The sequence below is a fragment of the Orcinus orca genome, chromosome 12, assembly GCF_937001465.1.
Source record: "Orcinus orca chromosome 12, mOrcOrc1.1, whole genome shotgun sequence".
NCBI lineage: Eukaryota > Metazoa > Chordata > Mammalia > Artiodactyla > Delphinidae > Orcinus > Orcinus orca.
The window spans coordinates 18,437,251-18,462,058 of NC_064570.1; the positions used below are offsets into that span (position 1 = coordinate 18,437,251).

Sequence of the window (24,808 nt, forward strand, 5' to 3'; positions counted from 1 at the left end):
CCCCTTTCCCCAGGTCTTCTCTCTGCTGAACGAGTTCCTTTAGTAATAATTAAAGAGACTATTATAGACACAGTAATTTGCCAATGGCTTGAAAATCGTGGGTTCAGTAGTGAATACGGTGGGTGCAGGGGGATCCCTGTAGCAAAGGCAAGACCATGACACCCTCAGTGGCTTAAGTATCGCTAATCATGGTGTCTGTGTTTAAATAAGTTGTGGGTTTAGGTTGTTCACATGAAAGAATAAATCCAGGTCATGGAATGGAGCGGCCCTTGATAAGCTCACTTGAGAAGGCACTGGAGCCAGATGACACGAATCCAAGCAAAACAAGACCCATTAAGCCTCTAGCTTAATGGTCAGCCAATCCTGATGGTATCTATAAGTTATCTTGCCTTGGGCAAGTCCTTCCTTTTGAGCCTCAGTTTACTCATTTGTAAACAGGAGATGCTAATAGCTAACACAATTCTATCTTGAGGATAAATAAGATGTACGTAAAATATTTAGAACATAATGAAAGCACAGAAAGTAGGGGCCTCTATTTCAAAATGACTTTGAGGAGCAGGCAGATAACATGAATAAATGAAGCTGAGAAATGCTTAGACTGGGAAGAATTTTAAGTGCATTAAAATAAAACCAAATATTGCTCCGGCCCAATACAACCTCACTTCAGAGAGATTTAACCGTGCACAGGCCTGAGGTTTAGAACCCCTATCACCAGGTGGTCTCTTCCATTAGCCTAGAGATAATTAACCATCTTTAAATAAAGACATTCCCTCTGTTCTTGGAACTGTTCAGTGGCCCAACTCTACAAGGGAGAAGCAGCTTCCTGCAAAGCAAATCTTTCAACTGCTCTGAGGAATGAATGCCTAGACCACTCTGCTCAGCATAGCTTTTCCCTTGTCAGACTATCCCAATCTTATTATTGGGTGTTACATAGATGACAATCAGAGAGCAACTTCTCTGTATTCTATATGCAAGATAAATAACTTGTAAATCAGCAGTGTTAATGTTATGACTGAAGAAATGCCCTACAAATAGCTGTATGTGTGAAGAAAGTAAAGACACCTTGAGAACTCTGCCTCATTTATCCCAGGATTGAGATTTCCAGAGAGCTCTCCTGAATGAAAGTAAAGGATCAAACTTCAAGAAAATATTATTTAATACTAAATCTAATCAGAGTCATCAATGCAATGCCATAAGCGTTGCATACACAAAGACTATTGGGTAAACATAGCACAATTTTAAGCAACCAACCCACGGACGGGTGAGTTTCCTCTTGAACAAGAGGCCATCCCTGAAGCCACAGTTAATGGTTGAAAGGTGCCAAGGCCATTAGAGAAGAAATGTCTTGGAAATCAGGTGATCTACAGCCCACACATATTTTACAGACACAGAACCCCAGACAAAGAGAAGAGAAACGCCTTGCCAGAAGCTGCTTGGCTACTTAGTGGTAGAGTTTGGACAAGAGGCATTAAAAACAGAAGCACAGGTTTCAACCAGACATATTACTACTCCACTCAGAGACTGTTTTCTTATCTGTTAAATTAGGATAAAAATAAATTAAGGGAGTTGGTATCAGGATATAATGAGATAATAAAAATTTGTTTTTAAAGTATGAAGTGCTTATTAATTCCTCGTCCAGTGTTTTTCTCCATTATTACATTATGCATGCAGCATGCAGAAATGGAATTTCTCTTTTTTTCTGAAGCCAAACTCTGGTCACGATTCTAAGAGGCAAATATATTCCTCTATAAACCATAAGATGGCATTTGTATGTGCCAGTGGAAAAAGGAAAATAGGCCCTATACCTATCTTTTTTTAAATCCATATTCTTATGTGCAGGTGGTAATTATGGTCAATGTCATTTTGAAATGTTAATAACAGCTGTGATTTATTGAGTTCCTATGACATGCCAGGCTTAGGGAGGGCTGCTAGCTCCTTAGAGCACATGCTTTAGAGACAGACCTGAAAATTAAATACTGACTCTTATTGAGTAACCCTGGGTAAGTCATTTAAACTCTCTGAATTCCATTTTCTTCATTTGCGAAAAGGAAAGAATACTACTGCTTACCTGAAATGTTGTGTCTAGAACATTATCAGCACTCAAATAACGACAGCTAATACTTTCCTTATTTCACAGGTAAAAAAACTGAAGTGCAGCGGGGTAAAGGGACTTGTCTGACACGGGGCCAGTGGCACGGCAAGAGTAGCCTGCCTCCACGGCCTTTGCCTCTGCAATCCTCCAGACTAACATCCAGGCTGTAATCTTACGGAGATGCTCCTGAGCACAGCAAATTCAGATGACTGCCCTGCCGCTCAGCTTAGGGATGTCCAAGTTCTCTTGCTGTTTAACCACTTTCAAAGGCTGAGAAACAGGGCTTGTATTTCATTAGCGCTACACAGAGTGGAGCCTTTCTTTAGTCTGTACTTAACGTTTTGACGAAGAGTTATGACTTCAGACAACAGTAACCCCGCCTCCATAGGGAAGTGGTGAGAAATACTTACTTCCTCATGCCAGCAGAAACAGAATCGCCAGGGGCTCTCTCTTTGGACTGCATGGGGAAGTGAGTTTTGGTAACCACTTCTCTACCCACCTTGGGAGCCCTAGATGACTGGAGTTGAGTAGGAGGTAGGGCAGGGAGAGGGGCAGTGTTTCAGATTCTTAAAGCCATAGCTCTGGGCAGCTTTAGACACTTGGTCCCACAGCCTCGGGAAATTACACGGATGGTGCTGCCCAGCCCCCTTTTTGCAGTTAGGTCAATTATGAAGTTGCCTACTTTTAACCAAATAAATGAGGAAGCGTAAATTCTGCCTGCTCTGCTTATGGTTCAGGTTAACTGCCTTTACAAGTTCCGTCTTTCAATTGCCACTTTTCACTAGAAATTAATATCCTTCTCCTTTTTTTTCCACAGAGCTTTATTTGTTCATTTTTAAAAATTCTGATAATGTTCCACCTTATTTTTATCATTACTTAGACCCTGGACCTTCCCATTTACTAAACTGTAAGGGCACTTAAAGCAGGACCTGTTCTACTTTTCTTCACCAAATTCACATCAACCTTTGCAAACCTCCTCAACATCTTGTAATCAGAACTGACATTTATTGAGCACTTACTATCTGCTTGGCACTACTAAATGCTTTTTCTGTAATAACTCACTTAATCCCCATAAACACCCTAGGAATGTGCTATGATTACAATCGCTCTTTTTTAAATAAGAAAACAGAGGTTAAATTAAATTAGTAAGTATCAGGCAGCATTCAGGCCCATGTGGTCTGGTGGCAGATCCACACTCTTTATAACCACATTATTCTGCTTCTGACTGCCTCAGTGGTGGCAACCCTGTCCGGGGTTATAATTAGCCCATTTTGTAGAGAAGGAACATGAGCTTTACAAAGCATAGCACCTTGCCCAAAGTCCAAAGCACAGAGGGGGTAGAGCCAGAACGTAAGTGTCAGCCATCTGGCTTCAGAGTGCACACTTACTTTATTTTATTTTATGATTTTTATTTTATTTATTGTGGTAAGAACACTTAATACAGGACCTACCCTTCTAATACATTTTTAAGAGCACAATATAGTGTTGGTAATTGTAAGCACAATGTTGTACAGCAGATCTCGAGAGCTTATTCATCTTGCATCACTGAAACTTTCTACCTGTGTACGCTCTCAAGTTCTATGCTACATTGCCTCCTTCAAACAGAAGGAGTACAGAAAAATGTTTCCTATCGGTCCTAGAAAAATTTATTATAAATTGCAACTTAGATTCAGTTTTGTCCCTTAATGTTCAGTCTCTTCAGAGCCCTCTAGTTATCGAGGATTTGGATCCGGCAGATATGAAACCTCCCTGTCCCTGCCAGAGAAAGCCTCGTTATGCTGGGCAGACCTTAACTTACAGTCTTAATTGTCTTTGAAAGGAAATTCTGAAGAGAGATGCATAAAAAGTGGGATAATAAGGAAAAGATATTTTCCTGATACTAGCTGAAAAATACTTTCCATTTCGATAAGCTGTTTAAATAAGAAACAAGTTTGCCTGACTGTAATAAAACACTTCATCAGGACACAAACTGATGTGCATTTGTGCAAGGTTGCAGTCACCAAGGCACTGGATGTGGTGGTACTCAGCCTGGACAGAGATACTCACTTCCCTACCAGAGAAAGCTCCTCACTCAACACAAGGTTATGTCTTCTCCCTGAGAGCTTCCTGCACCTCAGTGGTGTATATGTAAGGAAAGGGATATAACTGGGACAACTCTGAAAGATCCTTTTGCCTTTTGAGCTCCCTCATTATTGGCAGAGACCTCTTTCACAACAGCATTGCAGTTTAACTTCTGCTGCCCAGTCCCTCTTGCCTTAGCCTCTTAGAGATACCACTGAGAACACTCACTAATAAACATCGTGTACACAAATCTCAGAGTGTGAGAGTCTGTTTCCTGGGAACTAGCCTAGAACAGTTAATAGCAGGTTTGACTGCAGGAAGCAGACTCTAAAATGAGACTTGGTAAGCCTTCAGCTTCCAAACAAAATGAAACAACAGGGAGTGAATTTACCTTCTCACGCACAATAGCTGATAAAATGAATAAAATATATGAAGACATTGGCTTTCAGGCAATGAAATCAGTGATCCCAGAGATGAAAAACAAACAAAGGTGAGCTTTTCAGAAATAAACTCATGCACTTACGGACAAAGGAGGCAAAAATATACAATGGAGAAAAGACAGTCTCTTCAATAAGTGGTGTTGGGAAAACTGGACAGCTACATGTAAAAGAATGAAATTAGGACATTCTCTAACACCATATACAAAAATAAACTCAAAATGTATAAAGACCTAAATATAAGAGTGGAAACCATAAAATTTCTAGAGGAAAACATAGGCAGAACACTCTTCGACATAAATCATAGCAATATTTTTTGGATGTTTATTCTACAGCAAAGGAAATAAAAGCAAAAATAAACAAATGGGACCTAATTAAACTTAAAAGCTTTTGCACAGCAAAGGAAACCATCAACAAAATGAAAAGACAACCTACTGAATGGCAGAAAATACTTGGAAATGACATGATCAATAAGGGGTTAATACCCAAAATATATAAACAGCTCACAAAACTCAATATCAAAAAACAAACAACCCAATTAAATATGAATAGGGAATTCCCTGGTGGTCCAGTGGTTAGGATTCCACGCTTTCACTGCTGAAGGTGCAGTTTCGATCCCTGGTCGGGGAACTAAGATCCTGCAAGCCATGTAATGCGGCAAGATAAATAAAATAAAATAAAATAAAATAGACATTTTCTAAAGAGGACATGCAGATGGCCAGCAGGCACCTGAAAAGATGCTCAACATTGCTAGTCATCAGGGAAATGCAAATAAAAATCACAATGAGATATCACCTCACACCTGTCAGAATGGTTACAATCAAAAAGAACAGAAATAACAAGGGTTGGTGACGATGTGGAGAAAAGGGAACCCTCCTACACTGTTGGTGGGAATGTAAATTGGTGCAGCCACTGTGGAAAACAGTATGGAATGTTCTCAGAAAACTAAAAATAGAACTACCATATAACCCAGCAATTCCACTCCTGGGTATATATCTGAAAAAAACAAAAACATTAATTCAAAAAGATACATGCACTCCAATGTTCATAGCAGCATTATTTACAATTGCCAAGATATGGAAACAACCTAAGTGTCCATCAACAGATGAATGGATAAAGAATATTTAGTGTGTGTGTGTGTGTGTGTGTGTGTGTGTGTGTGTGTGTGTGTGTCTGGAATACTATTCAGCCATAAAAAGGATGAAATTTTGCCATTTGCAGCAACATGAATCGACTTGGAGTGTATTATGCTACATGAGATAAGTCAGTCAGAGAAAGAAAGATACTCTGATATCACTCATATGTGGAATCTAAAATATACAACAAATTAGTGAATATAACTAAAAAGAAACAGACTCACAGATATAGAGAACAAATTAGTGGTTACCAGTGGGGAGAGGGAAGTGGGGAGGGGCCATATAGAGGTAGAGGATTAACAGGTACAAACTACTATGTATAAAATAAGCTACATGGATATATTGTGCAACACAGGGACTATAGCCAATATTTTATAATAGCTATAAATGGAGTATAAACTTTAAAAATTGTGAATCATTATATTGCATACCTGTAATTTATATAATATTGTAAATAAACTATACTTCAATTAAACAAACCAAAAAAACTGATGGACTTTATAATTGTCTCAGCCTCCTATGAGGGCTTGACACAGGGCAAGTGAGCCCAGGCAGAGCCTGATGGTGTCCCCGGTTTAGGGAAATGGAAGTGGAATCCAGGGGGGCTAGGAGGCTGAAGTTCTCAGAGCAGAGTATGTGCAGGAGAGAGAAGCACAAAGAGGAGATACTCAGAGGGTAGGCCCTCAGCGTTTGTCAGAGCACTGATCTGCACAAGCACAGGTGGTAATGCCCTGAGGCCATGGAAAGAACCACGTGAAAGGGTTAGAAGGGGCATAAGCTCACATGGGGCCTGTTCTCACCAGCATGACCGGAAAAACCTCAGAATTCACAGGAGACAGAATATGGAGTTTTGCCCCGTCCGTAGTGGTGAAAATTTCACCCTAAACAAAACTCCTCATTGTTCCCATCTAACGAAACTTAAAAGCAGGACCTGAAGTGATCAAACTGTTTCCAAGTAGGTTAACAGCTTCCCTGAACAAATTTAAGAATATTTATAGGAGTACAAAAATAACTAGTATCCAACAGGTACAATTCAAAAAGACTGGTATCCAATAAAACTTACCAAGCATAAAAAAAAGAAGCAGGAAAATATGTCCCATTAAAAGGAGAAAAGAAATGAACCAATTGAAAATGACTCAGAATAAAACATGGATGATAGAATTAGCAGACAGGACGTTAAAATAGCTGTTATCACAGCATGCCATATGTTCAAGAAGCTGGAAGAAAGATTAAATATGTTAAGTTCCTCTTAAGAACACCTAAAACTACACATATGATGTCTATGTCGAAAAGATACACTGGATGGGATGAATGGCAGATTAGGCATTGCAGAAGAACAGATTAGTTAATTTGAAGACACAGCAACAGAAACAATCCAACGTGAAACACAGAGGAAAAAACCAAAAAAGAACAGGACATCAGGGAGCTGTGGAACAACTTTAAATAGACTAATACACATGTAGCTGGAGTCCCTGAATAAATGGGCAAGGAGGACAGGCCTGGGGGTTAGGAGAAGATCCAGAAGAAAAGAGATGCAAAAATAATGATTGAAATTTTTCCAAATTTTGTTAAAGCTATAAATCTCAGAAATTCAATAAACCCTAACCAAGCGCAAAAAACATGGAGACATCTACACCCAGGGACATCATAACAAAATTGATTAAAATCACGGTTTAAAGGAAGACCTTGAAAGGGAACTTCACGGCTGACCAACAGGTATTGAGAAGCCCCTTGCTGGCGAGAGGTGGAGCACACTGGCAGCCCTGATGTGGAACTGAAGTGCAACTGCTCAACACTGACCCGTGGTAAACTAGGACAGGATATTAGCAGAAGAGAATGCACAAACAGATGTATCTCAGGCCTATGGGAGGGTCAGGAAAGAGTAATTAGAAAGACTGAGAAACTGGATGGCTATTGCCACCTTAAGAATATTAAATATAGTTATAACAACTGTTTTAATGATGTTATCTATTAAATTTATCATCTATGTCATATCTAGGATGATTTCAGTTGATTTAATTTTGTTTTTGCTCCTAATGGGATATATTTATTCTTTTATTTGCTATGTTTCTTATCAGCACAAGACATTGTGAATTTTTCCTTGTCTTATGCTGGATCATACACTTTGGGTAATAATGATTTGTCTCTTTTGTAACTTGAAACTAATTGTGTTTATTTGGAGGTTTAGTTTACCTGGAGGTTTCATTTTCTGCACTGGGGATTTCTAAATAGATGAATAAGATTTGGTTTCTGCCCCTGAAGAGCTCATAATCTTGTGGGGCAAACAAAAACTAGTACTGATATTTATAAGACAATGCAATGAATTCTATAGAAAATATGTGAATCAAGCACTAAGGCAGCCCTGAGTAAGGTTATCCAAGGGGATGTTTTATTGGAAACAAGTATCTAGCTGAGGTGATGGGGGTGGGGTGACGATTCAGATCTGCATCATGGAGCAGCCCCTGGTGACATACTACAGTAAGAAGTTCTGGAGAGTGGGAGATGGCATTTTGAGGGGCCTAAGAAGAGTGAAAGATTAGGATAAACTTCCCCATTTGATCACTTGTGTGAAGAAATGCCACCACATTAATGTAAAATATTCTGTATAGACAACTGGGTTAAGAAGATGTGACACATATATATATATATATATATATAACTCATCCATGAAAAACAATGAAATTCTGCCATTTGCAGCAATGAGGATGAACCTTATTTCACTTATGCTTAGTGAAATAAGTCAGAGAAAGACAACTACTGTATGATATCACTTACATGTGGAATCCAAAAAATGATATGAATGAATGTATATGCAAAACAGAAACAGACTCACAGATATAGAAATCAAACTTGTGGTTACCAAAGTGGAGAGGGAAGGGAGAAGGGACAAATTAGAGGTATGAGATTAACAGATACAAACTACTATGTATGAAACAGATAAGCAACAAGGATACATTGTATAGCACAGGGAATTATAGCTATTATCTTGCAATAATTTATAATGGAGTATAATCTGCAAAAATAGCGATCACTATGCTGTACACCTGAAGCTAATGTAATATTATAAATCAACTATACTTTAATAAAAATAAAATATTCTGTATAAACAGCATTACATGAGTTTATAGACATGTAGACTTGGGCTCCGACTTAGCTCCATCACATGCTAGAGGTATGATGTTTGGCAAGCTATTTAGACTCTGAAGTCATTTTACTTATCTGAACAATGGTTATAAACTGATAGTTGTCAAGATTGGTTGAAATGCATATGTTTTGAAAAACAAAAACAAAGCAAAACAAAACTAAGTATGGTCCTTCTCCTAAGAAGCAGCACTATTTGTCTACATAAAAGTTCTCAAATGACTTGGCAAAAGCTGCAGTTGCGAAGAAGAGACTAACAGAATTTTGTGTTATGATGATTTATAAGGGCTTTAAATAATTTTAAAAACATTTTGGAGGGTAAGAAAATAATTTTGTATAATAATGAAGTATAATTTTTAAACATGAGAATTAAAAAGAAAATAGTAAGGCTTCATGATTATAATAAGGTATATTATTCTCCCCCCAAAACCTTTACCTTATAAACCTGGTTAAGATAGTTACAAGCCATTCTCTCTTTTGACTTAATTGCTAGTAATTCTATACATCCATGAAGCTTGTTAAATTTTCCACACATATATACCTCACATATATCTTACACATGCTATTTATACAAAAAAAGTTAGCACATATAAATATATTCCAGTGCTTAAAAATGTAGACCTTAAAGTTCATTGGAAGTGAAATGCAGGGGAAAAGTTCAAAATGGACTCTTAAATGTTTTGATTTTGGAGTTATGAAAGTGTAAAAACAAGTTTAAAAAATCTCTAGTCCCATCTTCCAGAAGTAACCACTGATAATTTTTTGATGTGTAGAGCCTTCTCATCATTTACACAACTATTTTATATAATTGAGCTTATGTTATTTAACTTTTTTTCACTTAGCTATGCTGCCAGTACTTCCCATGTCATTTAATGATTTTCTACATGATGATTTTTAATAGCTGTGTAGTAAGGCATCATATGAATATACGTAACCATTGTCCTACTGTTGAACTTTTAGGTAATTTCCTATATTTAATCAGTGTGAATAACAGGCTGATAAAATACAGTGCAGTATAGATGAACAGGAATGGGGAACTGGAGGCTTGGACTCTGAGGCCACTTCTGAGTGCTTTCCGATAAGTCATTTCACCTCCCTGAGCTCCAGTTTCCTCACTTAGAAAATTGTAGGCTGAACTAGATGAAGTTCCAGATCCTCTTCTGTGCTAACATAGACACCAGCACTTCCAGGATTACTGAACACTTTGGTGGGGAAGGTCTTGAGTAGGATGTTGCACTGGAGAACTCTAAACAGCTAGAAGGTAATGTAAGGTCTACACTTTCTGGGTTGTTTGCAGAGCTAAAACAGCAAAAGTGATCAGTGCACTGGAAAAAGTGGGAAAGCATCAAAACACCTTTGATTCTGCCACCCCTTTCCTCTCCTCTGAGAGCTCAGAAGGATTGACATCCAACCTTGCCGTCCCCCTAGACTTCAAGCGTGTGTTGCTCAATTGGAGGATGATGCTTACAAGTGTGACTGGGCATTTTACACTGTTTGCATTTGTGCATATTCTCAGCTTCATAAACAAGTTTAAAAAAAATTTTTTTTTAATTTAAGTATGATCCCATAATAAGATCCCATATGCTGCATGGCATATGGAATCTTCGTTCCCTAACCAGGGATCAAACCCACTTTCCCTGCAGTGAAAGTGCAGAGTCTTAACCACCGGACCACCAGGGAAGTGGTTAATGTGCATTAATTTAAAGATAACTCATTTAAAGTAAGTTAGCTTTACTGAAACAATGCTGTATACCTCATGAACTTACATTCTAGGAGACGGGGAGAGAAAACAAACAGACACAAAATATATCATGTTGTTCCAGTATGTCAAGTGGGGCTAACGATTAAGCAGAAAAAAGGAAGTAGGGTAAAAGAAATAGGAAATGTGTGAACTAGGGAGGAAGTTGCTATATTATATTGAGGGCACAGGAATGACCACTCTGGTAATGTGACATTTGAGGAGAGACCTAAAGTGTGTAAGACATCAGGCCATGCAGACCTCTGAGGGGATGCGTATTCTAAGCAAGGTCAATAGCAAGTAATTTTTTGAGGTAGGAGGTTATGTGGTGTGTTCTCTGCCTCTGTGACTAGAACCAATAGAACAAGAAGGAAAGTAGGGAAGATGAAGTCAGAGAGGCAGCAGGGTGGCAGATCCTACTGGCTCCTATTAGGAACATGGCATTTATTCTGAGTCAGGTGGAAGCAATTAGAGGATTTGGGGCAGAGAAGTGACATAATCTGGTTTAGGCTTTAAAATGATCTTTCAGGGTGCTTTATTGAAAATACACATGGGTGAGTATCGAGGGATGAGTAGGGCAGAAGCTGGGAAAACTATTTAAAATGCTACTGCAGTAATTCAGAGAAATGCAGTATTGGCTACACTAGGGCAAAAGTATAGGAGGGTGAGAACCGGTCTGATCCTTGGTGCATTTGAAGGAATAGCTAAAAGGATCTTCTGATAGAGTGTAAGATAAAAGAGGAATCAAGGGAGAGAGCAAGGATTTTAGCCTGAGCAATTGTAAAGACAGAACTGCCATCCACTGAAGTGAGAAAGACTTTGAGAGCAGAAAGTTCAGGGAGAAAATTAGGAGTTCAGGTTTGAATGTGTTCAGTTCGAGATGCCTATTAGAAATGCAAGTAGAGAGTTCACAGGCATTTGGATAAATGAGTCTGGAATTCAGGTGACAGGTCTGGGCTGGAGATAGAAATTGCAGGGGGGGTCTTTATCATAAGATGAATTCCATAAATAACTTTACCTATCCCATAAAAATATTTTTAAATATTACAGGAATGTATGGAAAAACTCAATTAGGTCAGAAAATGATTAATAAGGATTTATGCTTGAGTCTTCCTGCAAGTTGTCACCCAGGTAAATATTTTGAAATCAATCCATGCTGCTTAAATGAAATTCTACTTTAGGACGATGTCTTTTATTGCTTTGGAGGATTACTCTAGCTTATGAAAATTATTGCTCTAGTGTTCTTCCTCTACACTGTTGACTTAAATGAAACTTGTATCAAAAAGGAATGAGGTTTCACAAGCAATTACTGTATTTTAGAGCTGGAATGGCCTTAACGGCCTCATTTAATCTAGGACTTCATTTTACAGAAAGAGGAAAAAACGGAAGTTCAAACAGCTCCCAAAGTCATTCAGCTAGTATACTTATTAATCATTTACTTAACACAGCAAATTAAGTTGGGTGATATTCTACGTGTTGGTGATAAAACAGTCAACAATAAAAATAAAGACTCTATCACATGGAATTTACAGTCCCTTTGGGGGAGCTAGAAAACAAACATGCAAATGTACAATATGGCACATAATTGATAAGTGCTATGAAGAAAAGTGAATGAAGATAAGGATAGGGTGATAAGTAATTTATTTTTCAAATTGGGACACTTTTTAGAATAAAAGGAGTTGAAAACTAGATGGGAAGTCAGGTCAGCAGGCATAAGCTGGGGCATCCAGCTTGGACAAATGAAAATGTAAGGCTGCCCAGGTAAGTTGGATGGGGTGGTGCTGAGGGGCTGAGTCAGGTTTATTCCACATAAAGTGGTCAGGAGTCAGAAGACATGGTGACATGTGAGGAGAGGCCTGAAGACAGTGAAGGAAGAGGCCATGCATATATTTGGGGTTGGCTGCCGCAGACAAAGGAAGCAACAATGAAGCCTCTGACGAGGGCGGCATGTGGAGAAACAGTGTGGTTGCTGGAGAGGGAACACGGGAATAATGGTAGGAGGTGAGACAAGCTGAACTTTTAGGCTATTAAAATGATTGTGGTGTCTGTTATGCTTAATAGAAGAAGGCATTTGTTGGTTATGATATGAAGAGTGACATCTAATTTTATTTTTAATAATAATAATTTGGCTGTCCTATTGACAATAGTCTGGGATGGGGGTGAGAATTTAAAAACAATGTCACTTACCATGCCAGCAAGAAAAATTCTTGGTAATAAATATAAGAAAAGCTGTATAAGGCTTCTACCGGAAAATCTTATTGCTAAAATTAAGGAAGACTAAATAAATGAGGTGCTCTGGGATGACCTAGATGAGTGGGATGGGGGATGTGGGAGAGAGGTCCAAGAGGGAGGGGATATATGTATACAAAGAGCTGATTCACTTCGTTATATATGACACAACATTGTAAAGCAATTATACTCCAATAAAAATTCTTTTTAAATGTGAATCAAAAAAAAAAAAAGTACATCATGTTCACATATTAGAAGACTCAATATTGTAAAAATGTCAATTTCCCCCCAATTCTATAGATTCAACACATTTCCAACCAAAATTCAAGCAGGTTATTTTTTGGCATAAATTGACAGTCTGGTACTATTTATAAAGAATTGCCAACGACCCAGAATAATTTTTTAAAATATTTAAATAGAAAAAATTTGCAAGATTTGTATTATTTTAAGAATTACTATAAAGTCATAATAATTATTGATATGGAATAGAAGAATGGATTAGTAAAAACAGGAAGTCCAGAAATAGATACACAATGAAGTGTGGTAATTTTATTTTTATAAAGGCACCAATGAAATTTAATGTGGACAAAGAAATTATATATGGTTTTCAATATATAGTACCAGAAGAACTGGCTGTCTACATGAAAAAAAAAAAGAAGCTTGACCAATACCTCACTCCATATACAGAAATTAACTCAAGATGGGATATAGATCTAAACATAAAAATTCAATCTAAAAGTCTCCTTAAAGAAAATACTGGATAATATCTTTGCAAACTTCAGGTGTTCAATGAGTTCTTAGAACACAGAAATCATTAAACGTAATAAGTTTAATAAACTGAACTTCCTTAAAAGTAAAAACTTCTTTTCAAAAATAGTCGTTACTAAGAAAATTAGAAGGCAAACCTCGATGGGATAAAAGCATTGCAATGTATTTATACAACAAAGGATTTGTATTTAGACTATATAAAGATTTGCTAAAATTCAATAATAAAAAGACAAAAAACTTAATAAAAATTCGCACAAAACATAGACAACCACAAAATAAGGAATATTAATGGCCAATAAGCACAGTCATTAGGGTTGTGTAAATTGAAACCCAATGAGATATGAGTATACACATACCTAGTACAATGCTAAAATAAAAAAAATAAAACTAATAACAGTATACTGTATTTTTCTATGTCAACCTGGTTAAGCTGAAGACTATATTTCCTAGAATTTCCTTTTCTGTTTTAGATTTGGCCCAAAGAGAAACTTTTGTATAATTTATATAAATAAAGCAGTAGATATTACTCTCAAAAGTTTGCTGGTGTCAGATTTAGTGCCAGACTGGTGCAGATGTATTCACTGAGTTATGGCATGACCTCATTTTACAAGGTTGTCCAACTCAACTTCCAGGGTGATCAACAGCAACCCCAGGTCTACCATGCTTGGCTCTGGACCCACAAAATTGGTAGCTACACGAAGACAACAAGTTCCCATAGAGCTTGCCATGAACTTCCTTTTCTTGGTCCTACTGCAGTGGATGTTTAGTTTCTCAGACTTCCCTGCAAGCTCTAACTTGTCTACCTGCACCAGTACTCTAGGTAGACTCATGAATGACTCTTTTTCTGATCCCAACCCTTCCATTTACTCCATATTTTCACTTTTGTGTAAGATCTAATTCCTACAATGAATCCCTTATTCCACTAACACTCATGCTAGCTCTGTTTCCCAGACGAACGCTTGATGACTATAGTTCTTGGAACCTCATCTGCATTTGGATCTGATTTAGATAACTATATTCTTGATTCTGAGACTGATGCCATCATTGAAATGAAACTTTGGGGGTTCTGGAATGACAGGATTATATTTTTTCATGTGAAAAGACTATAAATTCTTTGTGATCAAAGACTGCTAAAAGGTAGATTGCTAAAAGGCCTCAAATACTTCCCATCCCTGCAGTAGTACTCCTTTCCAATGTGATTTTTCAGTTCTTTCTATTAAAGGTGGAATCCATTTCCCCATGCCTTAAATGTGTTCTTGGCCACATGACTGTCTTTGGCTACTAGGACATTAACAAACATGAACCAAGCAGAGGATCAGAAAGTGGAAGTGGAATGGAGCTTGCTTTAATCTGCTGACTTTAACCAGCAAGCCATGTGGATGAGTTCTGGCTAGCCTCTGAAACACACAAAGCCAAGTCATGCCTGTCATCCCAGCTGATGATGAGGTAATCACCAAACACACAAGTGAGGCTGTCCTAAGCCGTCAAGTTCCAGTGAGTTGGCTCAGATTGGTGTTATTTTATGAGTTATGTAGAGATTTGTTATGAAGCAAAAACTACTCAGTACAAATATTAAATGTTGAGACGATGCCAAGCAACTCCAACTCTTAGTCACTAATGATGGGAAATGACTCTGGAAAACTGTTTGGCAGTTCCTTATGAAGTTAAACACACACCTACCGGGATATCCAGAAATTCCAGTCTTAGATGTTTACCTAAGAGAAATGAAAACACATAGTCACACAAAGATTTTTACAAGAAAGTTCATAGCAGCTCTACTCATGACAGCAAAAATTGGAAATAAGCTAAATGTCCATCAACAGGAGAATAAACGAAATGTGATGTATTCGGTAATGCCATTCAGGAGTAAAAAGGAATGAACGACAAATATATAAATAAATAGATAAATAGATAAATAAATATATAATTATTATATAATAATTATATAATAATAATAAATTAATAATAAAAACTTTAGGTTTAGTGAATGAAGCAAGATACAACAGTATTTACCATGGAATCCCCTATGTGTAAAGTTCCCAGAGAAACATACAAGGAAACGGAGACAGCGGAGTAAAGGTGTGTACAGGTCCTCGGTGGGTTGAAATGAGATAGAAAGAAAGGAGATTTTGTTAGAAGTTTGAATGCTTGAATTTGTCACCTTAGTTTTTATTTTCTCTAAATATGATTGTTTTTCTCTTCTCTCCCCAATATTTCTGCCACAGTTTATGTTCCAGTTAAATATCAGTTAACTTCAGAGACCCATATAAGCAAAGCAGGCAAAAACACCACAATCTAAAACATGAACAGCTTTGGACCTCAGAAAAGTGTATTAAAATAGTTTCCAGAATTGAAAGAAAAAATATGAAATTACTGGAAGCAAAATGATCAAGAACAACAACAAAATGATTTTAGTTTAAAAAAAAGCCTTCTCCTTAAGTATGTTCATCATATATTATCACTTGATTTTGAAGAACAGTCCTTCCAGATAAATTGGGCAGGGATGGTTATCATTCTTTTTTTTTTTTTTTTTTTTACTGATTCAGATATTGAGGGGAGAGTGCGTTGGTAACTTGCTCAAAATTAGGTGTTTCCTCAAAACCATTCCCAGAAGACAGGTTGAACTCTGAGAGCACTGTGTTTCTCAGTGGACTGTATGTATTGAAAAATGTGTGCTGTCAATCCGCAGAAACACATGTTTACATTTAACTCAACACTGGGATCTGAGGTAAAATCCATTAATCTAAAAGGAAATCACCAATGCGATTTTATTCCACTAATTCATTCTGACCTATTATTTACAAAAGACTCAGAAACCAAATTCAAAAATTAATTCAACATATAGGAATTTCTATTCATAGTGTACCGAACCTAAATTTTTCTTTTAGGGATGCTGGGTTTATTGTCTTTTGGGGTGGTTTTCTTTTGTTTTGTTTTGTTTTAATCTAATTTTAAAAATATATCAGTGACATCATAAAAGTTCAATGTAAAAACTTTTGAACATTCTTATGTTTTCATCTTATTCAAAACAAACAAACGAACACTCTTACTAAGGACATTCTAAGTAAAAGCTTTGTCTCCATGCTTGAAGTTTAAAGAAAAGATAGCACTTTCAATAAATTATAGGTACTTACAGATTTTTCACACACTTTTTGCCTAGAACCCAGTGGGATGTAAATTTAGTTCTAGAAAAGGGATCAGGTCTGAAAGCAGTCTTTTGAGTTGCTAAAACTCCCCTGGAGAAGTTCTGAGGAGAGATTGTAGACATAATCGTTGATACAGGTCAAATTTACTAATTTTCTGTTCATTCTGCCATCTGTGACACCTAACTTTTAACACACATCATTATGCAAGATGATTGTTTTGATGTTTGGCTACATAACAAACCAGCCAAAATTTCACAGCTTAAAACAACCATTTGATTACTCCTCACCGTTCTGCATGTTAATTGGGATCGCCCAGGTAGTTCTAGGCCAGAGCTGTCACCATTGGGGCCACAGCTACTGGGTGGCTCTATTGGGCTGGAACATCTAAGATGACGCACTCACATGGCTGTTGGTTGATGCTGGCTGAAGGCTGGGAGCTCAGCTGGGCATGTTGACCGCAGCACCTCACATGGACCCTCAGGTGGCTTGGGCTTTTCACCGATGGCAGCTGGGCTCTAGAAGGCAGAGTTTGAAGAGTGAGTGTTCCCAGAGGACAGAAGCAAAATCTGCCAGTCAGTGCTCTAAAAGGCTAAGCCTAGAACTGGCACAGTGTCACTTCTGCCATTATCTATTACTTAAGCAGTCACAGGATGAGACTAGATTCAGGATGAGGGAAAATAAACTCTACTTCTCAAAGGAAAGCATTACAAAGAAATGGTGGCCATCTTTAATCCACCAAACCTCTTGTCAATAAATCAAGCTATGGATTACATAAACGGTGTTTTGAGGAAGAACATTTCTTATGCCTTCCATTTCTTCAATCTTTATCTCAATAATGTTATATGGCAAATAATGCCACATTCCTAATCAACCTATAGTCCACATTCTATGCTTTTTTTAAAATTGGAGATTGTTTACTTCTTTCTGTAAGGTACAACCTTAAAAGCACAATTTTAGCAACCATATTTGTTCCTTCATACAGGTTTTCCTTTCCCATTTACTTTCATGAAAGTAAAGTCAGAGCTGCCAGAATTTCTTTCAGATCGTAAAGAAAGATCTCTCTACCACTAGGCTATGTTTCCCCTCTCCAACAGCTACATCCCACACAGAGCATTAAATGTGAACCTGGATGACCTCCTTCATTATTTATTCCCGATTTCTAGCCTCTGCATGGTAAAATTATAACTGAGTGGGAAGCAATTTCTGTTCAGTTTAAGAATCTGTTGAAGTCATTCAAGTAACTTGCCCATAGCAACAGAGAGAAGCTACAATGTCATACTTGCAGCTTAATACTGAGCTCTGCAAATTGCACAAACATAATTTCCTTTTCTTTTTCACAAAGATGAGCAGTTCAAGTGTCAGAGCAGGTATGTTCATGTATGAGCAAACTCAATAAACAAAGTTATAAATGATAAATCTAAATTAAAGATTTAGTGTCTTCCCTTTCATTAACATTTACCTCTTATTGGGAAATTCAATTTTAAAAAGTCCACCGAACTGTTATGTGTGTAGTGTAGAGGAACTTATTATATGACACAGCACCTACTCTATGACTCTGTACTGACCCTATGACTGTCTTGATTGCTGTAGCTGTGGAGTGAGTTTTGAAATCAGAAGGTGTAAGCCCTCCCACTTTTTTCTCCTTCAAGATTGTTTTGGCTATTTGATGTCTTTTGCATTTCCATATGAATTTTAGGATCAGATGTCTCTTGCACTTCCATATGAATTTTAGGATCAGCTTATCCTTTTCTGCAAAAAAGGCAATTGGACATTTCACAGGGCTTGCATTTAATCCGTAGATAATTTTGGGGGGTTACTGTCATTTTAACAATATTAAGTCTTTCAGTCCATGAACACAGGATGTCTTTCTATTTATTTAGATCTTTCATTTTTTAAAATAATATTTTGTGGTTTTTAGTGTACAAATCTTATATTTCCTTGATTAAATTTATTCCTAAGTATTTTATTCTTTTTGATGTATTGTGAAGGGAACTGCTTTGTTAATTTCATTTTCAGATTGCTCATTGCTGTGGTATAGAAATATAACTAATTTTTGTATATTGTACACTGATCTTGAACACTGACACTTTGCAGAGCTAGTTTATTTAAAACTAAAGCTACTATTGTTTTAGTGAATTCTTTAGGGTTTTCTGTATATAATATCATGTTTTCTCCAAATAGAGATAATTTTATCTCTTACTTTCCAATCTAGATGTCTTTTAATTCTTTTTTTTTTTTTTTTGACTAATTTCCCTGGCTAGAACCTCCAGTACAATGTTGAATGAAGTGGCAAAAGCAGACATACTTATCTTGTTCCTGAAAGCTTTTAGTTTTTCATCATTAATCATGATGTTTGCTGTGGGTTTTCAATAGTTGGCTTTTATCATTTTGAGAAAGTTCCCTTCTATTCCTAGTTTGTTGTGTGTTTTCATCAAGAAATAGTATTGGATTTTGTCATATGCTTTTTCTGCATATATTGAAATGGTCATGTGTTTTCTTTCCTTTATTCTATTAATATGATGTTACTTTGATTATTTTTGCAGGTTGGACCAATCTTGCATTCCTGAGAAAAATTCCACTTGTAATGGTATATAATTATTTTTAATGCTGCTGGAATTAGTTTGCTAGAATTTTTTGAAGATTTTTGCATCTATACTCACAAGGGAGATTGGTCTGTAGTTTTCACTTCCTGTGATGCTTTTTCCTGCCATTGGCATTGGGGTAATACTGGTCTCATAGAATGAGTTAGGAAGTGTTCCGTCTTTCTCTGTTTTTTTTTTTTTTTTAATATCATGATGTTTTATTTATTTATTTATTGGCTGAGACGTGTATGCTTTTTTTTTTTTTTTTGGCTGTACTGTGCATCATGAAGGATCTTAGTTCCCTGACCAGGAATTGAACCCGAGCGCCCTGCATTGGGAGCGCAGAGTCTTAACCCTGGACCGACAGGTCTAAACACTGGACCGCCAGGGAAGTCCCCTCTTTCTGTTTTTTGAAAGAGTTAGTGAAAGGTAGGCATTAATTCTTCTTTATGTACTTGGTAGAATTTATCAGTAAAGCCCTCTGGTCCTACACTTTTCTTTTTTGGCATTTGTTTGATTACTAAATCAGTCTCTTGTAGTAAGATTTTGTATTTCTCCTTTAGTTTAGAACAATGTCAACTTAATTTCAATAATATATAAAAACATTGTTCCTGTGTATCTCCATCCTCCACCTTCATGCTGTTATCAGAAATCACATCTTTATCCATTGTGTGCCTGTTATCACAGATTTATAATTATTGATTTATGCAATTGTCTTTTAAGTCAGGTAGAAAAAATGAATTACAAACAAAAACACATTTATACTGTCTTTTATATTTACCTAGGTAGTTAGTTATCTCTATCGGTGTTCTTTATTTCTTCATGTGGATTTGAATTACTGTGTAATGTCTTTTTATTTCAGCCTGAATGACTCCAACAAACGTAACTTTAGCAGTTGTTCTGGGAGAGGTCTGCTAGTGACAAACTCTCATAGTTTTTGTTGATCTGGGAAAGTGTTAATGTCACCTTCATTTTCAAAGGATAGTTTGGTCAGATATAGATTTCTTAGTTGAAAGTTTGAACATGTCATCCCATTGCCTTCTGGTCTCCATAGTTTCTAATAAGAAACCACTGTTTATCTTATTGAGCATCTCTTACACATGATGTATCATTTCTCTCTTGCTGCTTTCAAGATTCTCTTTGTTTTTGGCTTTGGACAGTTTGATTATGATGTGTCTAGGTATGGAGTTTGAGTTTATTCTACTTAGAGTTCATTGAGCTCTACAGATAAATGTTTGTCAACAAATTTGGGAAGTTTGGACCATTATTTCTTCAAATATTCTTTTTTGCCCTTTTCTGTCTAGTCTCCTTCTGGGACCTCTCTTATATTGTCAGTACATTTTATGATGTTCCACAGGTCTCTGAGGTTCTGTTCACTTTTCTTCATTCTTTTTTCTTTCTTTTTCTGGGACTTGGTAATTTCAATTGTGAAGTTCACTGATTCTTTCTTCTGCTTGCTCAAATCTGACCTGCTGTTGAGACCTTCTAATGAATTTTTCATATCACTTATTGTACTTTTCAATTCCAGAATTTCTATTTGGTTCCTTTTTGTAACTTCTTTATTTATATTCTCTATTTCATGAGCCATCAGTCTCATCCTTTCCTTTAGTTCTTTATTCATGGTTTCCTTCAGCTCTTTGAACATGTTTACAATAGCTAATTTAGAGGTTTTGTTTAGATAGTCCAATGTCTGAGTTTTCTCCGAGATACTTTTTTTGTTTCTTTGCATGCATTGTAATTTTTTCGTTGAAAACTGAGCACTGTGAATCTTATAATGGGGAAACTCTGGAAATCAATTTCTCTCCCTTCCAGTCCCCCAGCTAGGTTTGTTGATGTTGCTGATTATTGTCGTTGTTGTTTAATGATTTTTCTGAACTAATTTTGGAAAGTATGTATCTTTTGTCATGTGTGACCGCTGAAATATCTATTCCATTAGGTTAGTAGTTAGCTAATGACTGGACAGAGATTTCCTTAAAGTCCTGGAGCCACAAAATAGCCCAGTCTTTGCCAAGAGGTTTGCCTTCAATACTAAACCACGAAGTTTAAAACTCTACCTTAGCTTTTATCTTCTGCTTCCACAGAGCCTTAAGAGCCAGAGTTAAGAGCTGGCACATAACAACCACCACGACAATAACTGATCCCTCACTGCTAAATCAAGGATGTAAAGTGCCTAAGAAAGGTTTTATTTCTACCATTCAGAATAGACTGGAGTTGCTTTAGCACTTAATTTTCAAAGTACTTTTGAATAACTTATGAAATTGTTATGTTCCCATATAAAGGATTCATACCTTTTGTATGTCAATGTTTTTATCTGATTGTGAAAGTAATACCACCACAGCATTCTTTTTCTAATCCACGATTTCCAGTTTTTTGCTTTTATTAACATTGCTGTAATGAATATCCTTGCAACATGAACTAAATTTACAAATTTCCAAGAATATCTGTAGGATAAATGGCTATGGGAAATTCAACGTAAAATGGCATTTGTAATTTTGATAGGTATTGTCCATTTGTCCTTTATATACATTTTGCCACCTTTCATTCTCTTCAGCAATATGAGATGCTGTTTTGTCACACCCTAGTAATTTTAGTAAATATTTCTTTGGCCAATCTAATAGATGAAAAATGGTATCTTAGTGTAGTTTTGGATTTGCATCTTTGTGAGTGTGTTTCAGCATTGTTTCATCTGTTTAATGGTCATTTGTATTCCCTCTTCAATTAGTTGTTTCTGCTTATTCATTGCTCCTTTTCTGGTCTTTTTGACTTGTAGGAGGAGTTCTTTAAAAATCAAGGATAGGGGTGGGATGGGGAGGGTGGGAGGGAGGGAGACGCAACAGGGAAGACATATGGAACATATGTTTATGTATGACTGATTCACTTTGTTATAAAGCAGAAACTAACACACCATTGTAAAGCAATTATACCCCAATAAAGATGTTAAAAAAAAAAAAAAATCAAGGATAATAGGAGTTTAACTATAACATAAAATACTTTTCCAGGATCATCTTTTGAGTTTATTTATGATGAGTTTTGGCAATGTATTTATTTATTTTTGTGTGGTTGAAAGTATCAGATTTTGAGTCATACTTAAAAAGACTTCCCCAATTTCAAGACTTTAAAAAAATCTCATGTTTTATCTTAGTAATTTTTTTCATTTAAATTATTAATCTATCTGAAATTAATTTGGATAAAAAATTAGAGCTAGGGAGCCAACATTTTCCCCTAAATGACCACTCAGTTATCTCAACACATTTTATCAATAATCAAATTATCTTTGCTGATATGAAATAACATCCCTTCATATACTACATTTCCAAATGCTTTTAGACCCAGTTTTGGACTTTCTAACCCTGTGATCTATCTGGCTATTCTCATGCTAATATCATTTTTTAAAAAAATTTCAAGGTATACAGTATACTTACTTCAGCAGAATATTGAATAACCCAAGTCTTTATCATCACAGAAGGAAATGTTGGTATGTAGAATTAAATATAAAATTGCATCAAAAATTTAATGGTCACAATTTTATTATTAAAAATGTTTTAGTAATCAAATTTTAGAAGTTTAACATTATAATGTAGAGAAATAGTTTGTCAGTATCACCAGCAGCTAGATAGTTCCTGTCTACTCTACTATATGTAATCCATCATACAAAATTGATGTTCACTTCAACTAAACAAACTGAACTTTCTTTTTTCTTTTTTGGTCTGCTCTTCCAGTATAGGTTACCGATGATGGTGATGTTGCTTTTTTTCCTTTCAAACAAAAACTAAAATATGCATTTATTTCCCCCACAATTTCTGGACTTGAAGACTTGACTTATGGTGGTGATGATATTTCATTGACGCTATATCATGAAATAAGATACTTTCAGAATAAGATTCAGGAGAACACTTAATACCACTAACATTAAAAAAAATTTTGTTTTTTGCACACCAGAATGTAATTCAGGAAAAAAAGCTTTTACACTAATGTCTTCTAAAAGGAATTTTTACTACAATTCATAATTTGTGAAAATCTAAAAAATTCTCCTCTTCAATTATTGAAAATGGTTGGAAGACCACAGCACTCTTTTCAATGACATTGTTATTTAAATTCTTAGTTTCTACACACTCAAAACTAGAAAATTGCCTCATTACAACATTCTAGCCAAGTCTTTTGTTTTGAAATTTGATTAATGGAAAAAACATGTTTTGAACACTTGGTTTTTCTCTAAGACTTATTTTTCTTATTATTATTTAGATTCTTTATTATATCTGGCTTCAAGATTATCTATCAAAGATGTCATTGTACATGATTTTGGAGTTTTTGTCATCTCAATTCTACATGGAGCAAAATTAACATCTTTTTTTTTTAATTTTATCTTAAGAAGATTTGAAGATTTCTCAAAATGAACTTTTTCTTGAAGGAAGCTTGTTCTAAATGGAATCAAACAAATAAAACTTAAATGAAGCTCTTAAAGAATAACTTATTGTTATGAATACTAAGTAGTAGATTAAACAACCCTACAATGATCAGAAGTCTGCAACTGAGAAGCCCTTCTGCTACTAACAGCAACGTTCTTGGGTTCAAAAAATATTCTGAGCTTTCTCTGACCAATAATGTAAGTAGATGTGGTATTGGAGTGTGTATTCATTTCCTAGGGCTACTGTAACAAAGTATCCCAAGTTGGGTAGCTTTAAACAACAGAAATTTATTGTCTATAGTTCTGGAGGCTGGAAGTCCAAAATCAAAGTTTCAGCAGTGCCATGCTCCCTCCAAAACCTGTAGAAGAATCCTTCCCTGATTCTTTCTAGTTTCTGGTGGTTTGCTGGCAATCTGTGGTGTTCCTTTACTTGTAGCTGTCAAGGAACTCCAATCCTCTGTCTTCACATGGCATTCTCCCTGTCTATGTCTTTATGTGGCCATCTTCTTATGAGGATACCAGTTATATCGTATTGGGAGGCCACCCTATGCCAGCACCTCATCTGAACTAATTACATCTGTAACCATACTATTTCCAAATAAGGTCACATTCTGAGGTGCTGGGGGTTAGGACTTCAACATTTCTTTTGTGGGGGACCTAATTCAATTAATAACAGGGTGCATCTGCCCTAAGTTCCTAATTCTGATGCATCTCTGGTTTAAAAAATAAATCTTGGAAATATGGTTGGTTATATAGCTGTTCCTTGGTAAAATTTTCACTGCTGTTTCCTTCCTTTTTTTTTTTTTCTGATATCTTTGTATAAATTCTGATCTGGTTATAAAGTTCTGACATAGTTAACAATGTGATTTTTCTTAAAAATGCCAAATTATCTTGGTATACATCAAAATGCTTTTTCAGAAGCAAGCGATCATGGTTATTAAATAGGACAATGATTTTGAATTCAACGTATAATGCCTCATTTTTATTTCAGACTTATTCTTTAAAGAGTTAACATTAATTTCCTGTAAACTAATGCTGCTTTAGAAATAATGAACTACAACTTTTTAAAGTGA

General features: G+C 36.2%; 2 long non-coding RNA genes across 3 annotated transcripts in view; one reads left to right on the forward strand and one right to left on the reverse strand.

Moving 5' to 3' along the window:
• LOC117196522 (uncharacterized) overlaps positions 1 to 22,120 on the reverse strand; it is a 56,202-nt gene extending 34,082 nt beyond the window's left edge. The window contains exons 1-2 of one of the 2 annotated variants that reach the window (XR_007470556.1): positions 17,151 to 22,120; positions 15,283 to 15,317 (exon numbers count right to left, since the gene is read on the reverse strand). This is a non-coding gene — a long non-coding RNA (uncharacterized LOC117196522). Of the gene's footprint in view, positions 1 to 15,282; positions 15,318 to 15,615 lie in introns of both variants that reach the window. The other variant, XR_004476752.2, reaches the window with a different exon arrangement.
• Positions 19,725 to 24,808, forward strand: LOC117196523 (uncharacterized). The gene is made up of 3 exons (XR_007470561.1): positions 19,725 to 19,759; positions 22,736 to 22,805; positions 23,573 to 24,808. It is a non-coding gene; the product is annotated as an uncharacterized LOC117196523 (long non-coding RNA).